Source organism: Coturnix japonica, chromosome W, assembly GCF_054131305.1.
Source record: "Coturnix japonica strain WE chromosome W, WE-NBRP24, whole genome shotgun sequence".
NCBI lineage: Eukaryota > Metazoa > Chordata > Aves > Galliformes > Phasianidae > Coturnix > Coturnix japonica.
In genome coordinates this window covers 4,549,244-4,555,769 of record NC_140701.1, presented here as the reverse complement: position 1 = coordinate 4,555,769, position 6,526 = coordinate 4,549,244, and the positions used below count along the sequence as shown (strand labels likewise).

Genomic DNA, 6,526 nt, shown 5'->3' with positions numbered 1-6,526 from the left:
TGCAGCCCCAGTTCTAATCATCAGATCACAGCAACTATGCCTTGACTGTAAGAGGAAAGGAGAAGGATCAAAGCAAATACCTCTCACTCTCATCTTGGTGCTAACATCAACATTTTTGGCAACAAATTTCCCTTCTGCTCCATCATCATTCTTGGTGACGTTCTTTATGATTAGGCTGTGAGTAGTTTGGGTTCTCTTGATGATCCAGGTCTCGCTTTCCTGTAAGACTTTACCACTGAGGTACCAAGTGCCGCAACACGTTGTTGTAAGGTCAATAGTAAACATGGCATCCCCTACAGGTACAGCTTTACCAGTTGTTAGGGGGGATTTCACAGCCAGGACTGGTTCTGAGGAAGAACAACATGGATGTCTTAATGCTCTTTAGATGCAAGTCTGGTATCTCATTTAGAGATGGAAGATTACATCATAGGTACATTTCTACTTCTCCCTTTGCATGAGTGCTGGAAGAAGCACTTCTGTGCTTAAGATCTGTTACAGAAAGTTCTGCCTCTTGCACATGTGAGATATCAAAAGATAAGGATATTCATGTCTCTGTCACAGAAACATAACTCGTATCACTTCAGTGGTAGCTGGAGGTTGATAGGAGATAGGAGAACTAGGAATAAAGGAAAGCCTTTGGTGTGTTAATGAACTACTATCCTTAAAGTCAAAGGAAACATCTTTAGGGAACCAACACAGCTGCTCAGCACACACTGACCCATTTCCATTGGGGTTTTTGTGCTTACCAAGGTGCACGCTCCCTGGGAATTCCAGAGACGGGCTCTGTTCATGCGCATTGACTGCAGACACTCGGAACTGATCATCAGCCTCTTCAGACAGATTGCTCACCGTGAACTCTGGGACGGGGACATGAGACTTGTGGCACCTCACCCAGGTGAAGCCAGTTAGTTTCTTGCGTTCCACAATGTAGCCATCGATTGGAATGGGGCAGTGCATCTTCGGAGGGGACCATGCCAGCGTCACTGAGGTTTCTGTTTTATTTTTCACCACGGGGTCAACTGGGGGCTGGGTGGGAGGTTTTCTGGGAGCTGATCAGAAAGAAATACAGAAATATTAGCATAAGGTCATGTAGGCTGGAAAAGACCTTCAAGATCAGCAGACTCAACTTTCAGCATGACCTACTGAGTCCCACCATTAACTACTGTGGTACCTGAGGACATACATGGCAAGCTTATTCCTGCAGGTATTTGCACAGTGAATATATTCACCCTCTGGTTGCTTTGGAACATTTTAGAGGTTAAAATCCCATTGGACTTTTTCACTGTGTGCAGCCACTGATACAGGCAGGAGGCTGGGAATTACCTGATGGGCTCTAGTTACAGACTACTGACACAGTCAAGGATTGATTTCATTTAATTTTGGCCATTAGAAAGTTTGGTGTCTGGTTTCAGTCACCCATCTAGACTCCAATTATAATCATATGGAGAACAGCGCATTTAGGAGAACTCATCTCAATAAACCTGAATGAAATCACAGAATCATAGGATCACGGGAGGGCTTGGGTTGGAAGAAACCTTCAAGATCATTCAGTTCTAAACACCCTGCCATGGGCTGGCTGCCCACTAACCAGCTCAGGCTGCCCATCACCCATCCAACCTCGCCTTCAACACCAAGGACAGGCACCCACAGCTTCTCTGGGCAGCCTGAAATGGAAGCAATGAGACACATGTTGAAGATACTCAAACATTCATGACTGTAGAGAGAGCCAAATACTCTATACATATTGCCTGCCTGGTAAATGGTATTAAAATGCCAACAACAGACTCATCCAGCTGATTGAAAATGGTGTGAACATGGCGTACAGGATTCTTCCAGCAGCTAGTTAGATCTGCAAAGTGTAAAAATAGGAAATCTCAATGCAATGCAATTTTCCCTCATAACATAAATAGACACATAACTGTTTTGGGGTGCACTGTTACCAGCCTGTCAGTTGCTGTTGGTCAGTGCTAGATGCCAAAGGTCCCACTAACATAGCATGAAGCTGAAAGCTAGACGCTGGAATCAGATCTCCTGACCTTACCATCAGAAATTGAGATGTCATATTTTGCTCAGAGGTGCCTGCTTGTAGGAGGGACAGCTTCCGAGCTTTTTCTGCTGCAGGAACCAGCTCGAGCTTCAGAATTTAAACAGCAGTCAGAAATTAAACTGAGCTTTGTCACCTCCATCAAACAGAAGGAGTAGTTGGGTGGTACAGCTTTCCAAATCACTTAGAAACTGTCACAACAATCAGATGCCTACCTTTTCTTTTTGTACTTGTTAATACATAGAGCTTAATAGCATCAGAATGCTGCAAGCACTTCAGATAACACGACAGCTGTAAACCCTTCTTTAAGGATTTCTTTGTTTAACCACTGAGTAACTGTAATTCAGTGGTACTGGTGGGAGAAGGGAAGTCCTAATCTTCCCAGATGGTGAATGGAGTTGATGTTCACATGCAGACTGGTGCTGCAGCAGAGCCAGAAACCACTCATTCGGGAAACACAGCACCAAGAAAATCATGTGAATAGCTTGATAAAATCAGGCAGCTTCACCCAAATTTCATGGCAGGTCCATTATTCTTCCTATTTTCAGGAAGAAATGTTTTCCCTTATTCTTGTAGTTTTCTTTTCTTTTCCTTTCCAGCAAGCAGCTTTGTAGCTTACAAATTGTTTTCTAATCATCTCCTGGTGTGGACAAATCACACAGGTTTGACTCCATGTTTTACATAGTTAGCATTTTATATTTGTTCCAGTATGGAACTGTACAGTCATAGAATGGCCTGGGTTGAAAAGGATCTCAAAGATCACAGAATCACACAGAATCACAGAATCCTTCTGCAAAAGAAAACACAAAAGCTACAGGGACTTGGAACTACTTTGTATATCGAGATCAGAAGGAACTGAGAAGTTATCAAGTACAAAGAACTTACTTTTCCAGATTGCCTTTTCCAGACTGCTGTTCCAGCAGTGACAACAAGCGCAGGCAGCCCGGAGGACATCGCAGACATTGATGATCAGCTGGCATGGATCAGCGAGGATGAGTTTGGGCACAGCACAGCTGGCAAGGGATGCTGGGGTGGCTGCAGCAAGACAAGAGCTCCTCCAGCCTGAAGATCTCCATCACCAGAAGAGAAAGGACAGGGTGAAAGTAAGGAAGACGCACAGACGAGAAGAGCAGAAAGGGAGATGAGGAGGGAACTTGGTGGGGTGGCAATTCTGGGGGAGAAATTGTACTCTGATAATGTTACACTCTGAAATTCAGTGCTGCAATTTGGAGGAAGGAATTATTGGGGTGGGAATCTGGGGGGACGTTGTAATACCAGAAGTATTTTACAGAGCAGCAGCCATGCATCAAGAGAAGGGCTTCACAGAGCAGCAGCTGTGGAGGGAGAAACAGCATGAGAACCAAGGACACCTCTAGGAAAAGAATGAATGAGTAGCTCGCGGGTTTCAAGGGGGGTCTTTGACCAGGGGTTGTTATTGCGGTAGCTTTCCTCCAATTGGTGTCTGTGGTTTTTAAATGCCCTCGTCTGTCTGCTATAAAAGCATGGCTTTTCGGGCAGTCGATGGACGCAGCCATATTTAACCATATTGCTGTCTGGCTGTTTGTCCTAGCGCGCTGACCTTTTGCCTTCAGGTTTGCCAACTACTGTCTCAGGAACGAGAGTTATTAGGCATTATCCAGGTTATCTTGTGCTTCTACTATGTTAATAGATTGGATGTGAATCCAATGGGGTCTGATGTTACCAATGGTGCTGGAATCTGCGGGAATAATCATTGAATGTATTAGTAATGCTCGGTTATGATGCTATTACCTCTCTTATATCCAACTAATTTGGATTTTTCAAATATGACCACGCATCATTTTAGAGGAAGGCGCACGCTCATAGAACTGAATGGGAGAGTTGATTTCATTTTCCAAGCAGGTGTTCCACTTGGGCTCTGTATCACGCACTGGCCATGCGGATATGGAGTACAACTGGAAGAAATCCCTCAGACCCTGAATGCAGGAGAGAATGTGTGGTGGGTGAGAGAGGAAAGGTGCACTTTGAAGCAGGGGACGCCCTGCTGGCACTGCCTGTCGCATCCACCACCAACACGGTTTGCTCTTTATCCTGCTCCACAGCTGCTGCTCTGTCAAGTCCTTCTCTTGATCCATGGCTGCTGCCATTCTTCTTGTATTACAACAGGGGGCTGGGAGGTTTTTTTGCACAGGGAAGGAACTATTGGTGGGAGGGAGCAGGAGGGGGGGGCAAGAAGTTGATTGGGGTTGGGAGTTTTAGGGGGTGGGATCAGAAAGAATTGTTAGGGTGGGAAATGGTTGGGAATACTGTCATTTCTTGACTGTTTGGTATGTTCAATTATGCCTTGCATTCACTTTGCTATACCTCTGCCTGCGGCCATTTATTCAGTTACAAAGCCCACCTCCCCAGTCTGGGCAGCAGAAAGGGCAGTGTCCCAGATCTGCCACCACCATTGGACCCATCCCTCCCCTCCTCAGTCAGTTCTGCGTGGGAATGGAGGGATGAGAAAGGGGGATGGACGGGAATTCTGGGAGAGCTGAGTGGCTCAGCCTGGAGTGGAGGAGGCTCACTGCCATCCCAGACACAGCCATCAGTCCCCAGGTGCAGAGAGGACTGAGCCAGGCTGCACCCTGCAGCACCCAGCAGCAGGATCCGAGTCTGAGGCCTGCCTAGGTCGTGTGGCTGCGCTGCAGGCTGAGCTATGGAGAAAGCCCCACTTGGAGATTTCTTCGCTCCCTGAATGTTCCCCCCTTTCTCCATCTTGCTCTGCTCCATCCCCAGCCGCAGCCCGGCGTCCCCGACATGTTGCTGTGCTTGCAGAGCTGGACTTGGCCCTTGACCTGTACAGGCCCCTGTCCCCACCTGTCGGATATCCACCTTGCCTTCTCACCCCTCTCTCTAGATCCAGTTCATGCCCCATCTATCTCACCTCCATGTCCCACCTACGTCCTCTCTACGTCTTTTGCTCTCCCCCAAACCACCCTCACGGTGCCTTACCTCCTGGCAGGCTCAGGGAAGGAGCACCCGGTGCCCTGAGCCCACAGGCCCAGCCCTGCACAGCACTGCACACAGCACTGTCATGGCGGCGCCCGGTGCTGCCACACAGCATCCTGGGAGTGGTAGTTCCTGCGGGGCCTGCAGCTCCCAGCAGGCCCTGCAGCTCCCAGCAGGCCCGGGCGAGGGCAGAGGGGAGCAGTGCTGTCAGCCGGGAGCTCGCCCAGAGAGCCCGATGTTCGGAGCACTTCACACCAGGAACTTTGGACTCGGCTGCTTCTGTCCACAACGTCCCTGAGCTGCTCAGGAAGCACAACTGTCTCACCCTCTGAGAGCTGGGCTGTGCAAAGGAGGCTGCAGTTGCAGGCTCAGCTCTGCCCTGTTCCAGCAATGCACTTCCTTATAACTGGAGCACTGTCACGCTTGCTTCTTGCTTCAACGGAGCAATCGCCCACCGCTTTGCACACCTCTGTGCTCGTGCAAATGGCCACCACCCCATCCCTGCACACACACACACACACACACACACACACACACATGTACCACCCCATCCCTGCACACACACACACACACACACACACACACACACACACGTACCACCCCATCCCTGCACACACACACACACACACACACACACACGTTCCACCCCATCCCTGCACACACACACACACACACACACACACACACGTACCACCCCATCCCTGCACACACACACACACACACACACACACGTACCACCCCATCCCTGCACACACACACACACACACACACACGTACCACCCCATCCCCGCACACACACATACACACACACACACACACGTACCACCCCATCCCCGCACACACACATACACACACACACACACACGTACCACCCCATCCCTGCACACACACACACACACACACACGTACCACCCCATCCCTGCACACACACACACACACACACACACACACGTACCACCCCATCCCCGCACACACACATACACACACACACACACATGTACCACCCCATCCCTGCACACACACACACACACACACACGTACCACCCCATCCCTGCACACACACACACACACACACACACACACACACACACGTACCACCCCATCCCTGCACACACACACACACACACACATACCACCCCATCCCCGCACACACACATACACACACACACACACACGTACCACCCCATCCCTGCACACACACACACACACACACACACACACACACACACGTACCACCTCGTCCTTGCACACCCTCCCACATGCATGCACAAATCTCTGCAGTGCATGGACACACCTGTGCACACCCACGTGTGTGCAGCCCCAGCACTGCCCACAGCTCCGTGCACGCTCATTTGTGCATGAAGAGGAACGTCTCAGTGGAAGCGTGGCTGTTCCTCCCCTCTGACGGGGCTGGTGTGGGACAGAAGAGGAAAGCAGAATGCGGCCATATTTTCCTCGTGGCTCCTAGTTCCTGTCTTACCATGGGAGACAAGATGAGCAACTCTCCCT

The 6,526-nt window shown here is 49.6% G+C and overlaps 1 long non-coding RNA gene across 2 annotated transcripts; it reads right to left on the bottom strand.

Annotated features, from left to right (window-relative positions):
* Window positions 1-752: 752 nt before the first annotated feature.
* LOC146754313 (uncharacterized) lies at window positions 753-5,118 on the bottom strand. 2 transcript variants are annotated; one of them, XR_014938891.1, is made up of 3 exons: window positions 5,021-5,118; window positions 2,930-3,114; window positions 753-1,049 (listed from the first exon to the last, which is right to left on the bottom strand). It is a non-coding gene; the product is annotated as an uncharacterized LOC146754313 (long non-coding RNA). The 2 variants fall into 2 exon arrangements; XR_014938892.1 differs by lacking the exon at window positions 753-1,049 and adding an exon at window positions 1,369-1,849.
* Window positions 5,119-6,526: the final 1,408 nt, after the last annotated feature.